Below are 1650 nucleotides of genomic sequence, written 5' to 3'. Positions count from 1 at the left end.
AATAATAATAATAAAGGACATTTATATAGCGCTCAACCCCGATTAAAGTACACAGGCTCTGAGCGCTTTACAATACAGTACAACGTACAACAGTAGCATAAAACGTTGTGTTCTGACTAAAGGAAAATCACTCCAAATATTCATCTTATTGATTTAAAAAATGAACGACTTCAGCTGACATTTGAAAGAATCAAAGTACTTGGTAAAGCATTCTATAAAAACCAGACCAGGAGTCTTAACTAACGTCTTTTATGCAAACAGTCGCTTAAAGCTTGACCATACCATCCTAAACGCCGGCCTTAGATTAAACAAAAATATGCTCAACAATCAATTATTCATTTAGTCAAACAAACGAACGATCAGTTTGCTTCCTCCATCAGAAATCGATCGTGTGTGCACGTGGGTTATACAACACAGCTTGCCACAAAGAAATACACAGTAACTGATATAATTGGTCGCCTTTAAGGACAGGAGGGTTAGCCCAGATTTTGGGGGTTCCAGAAATCTTGACCTTCACCAAAAGTGAGTATACCTATAAGAGAAGTTTTGTTTCATTGGTGTGTATATTTGTTTGGTTATAGAGAAAACTCTCCTTTTGTTTTAAAGAGATGGAATAAGGGTCCAAAAACTTAAACTTCGATTTTCTCAAAACAGCATTCTTTGGGATAGCGCCCTGGAGCTTAAAAGCGACCAATTTCCAACTGGTAAAGAAAATCATAAATTTGATTTTATTTCTATTTACTTCATAATTTTTGTTGGGTTTTTTTTCATGTAGGTATCTTATGTCCCCATCGACACAATTTAGATCGTTATTTTTTAAGTCGGGCGTCCGACCCTGCCTGTCAAGTCAAACTGTGTCTGAGAGAGGGATACAACATCCCGGGGGAACCAGAACATGCGGATAACTTTAGAACGACAGATGTACGCCACTGGCCGATATTTATAGTAACAGCCATCTTGTTTGACGTCATTGAGGGATTCCCACTTTGTTGTCGTTCACGGTGACAACACGACCACAAAGCACTATTGCAGTATTTTTAAAGCCTGTAGCCTACAGTGGGCTGGTGGCGGAGTGGTTAGAGCGCTTGTCTCCAAAGCAGAAAGTCCAGGTTCGAGCCTCGGTTCAGCTACGGATTTTGCTTTTCGCCCCCTCCTGCCCACCCACCTGTAATGGGTACCTGACTTCGAGTTGGTGAAGTAAAGGACTAATTTTTTTATTTTTGTTTCTTAAAAAATCACATGCTTTTTCAGTTTATCTTATATATTTTTTAAGAAAACTTTTTTGGTAAAATTTGTGTAAAGTGCCATTCCCAAGGACACAACGTCCGGCCCCTGAGGGGATTCTAACCCACAAACTTACGATTGCGAGTCTGAGAGCCTAACCACTAGGCCACCGACGCCACACATCTCTAAGACTAAGACCAAAGAACAATCGTAAGCTGTGTTAAGTCCCGCCAGTCAGTTATAACTAGGACAACCTGACACATTCTGGTACTGCTTTATCTAGTGGCCTCGGTGGTCTAGTGGTTAGGCTACCGGACTCGTAATCGTGAGGTTGTCGGTGGTCTAGTGGTTAGGCTACCGGACTCGTAATCGTGAGGTTGTCGGTGGCCTAGTTGTTAGGCTACCGGACTCGTAATCGTGAGGTTG

This window comes from Aplysia californica, unplaced genomic scaffold (assembly GCF_000002075.1).
Source record: "Aplysia californica isolate F4 #8 unplaced genomic scaffold, AplCal3.0 scaffold00637, whole genome shotgun sequence".
Taxonomy (NCBI): domain Eukaryota; kingdom Metazoa; phylum Mollusca; class Gastropoda; order Aplysiida; family Aplysiidae; genus Aplysia; species Aplysia californica.
Note: the sequence above shows the minus strand (reverse complement) of the source record.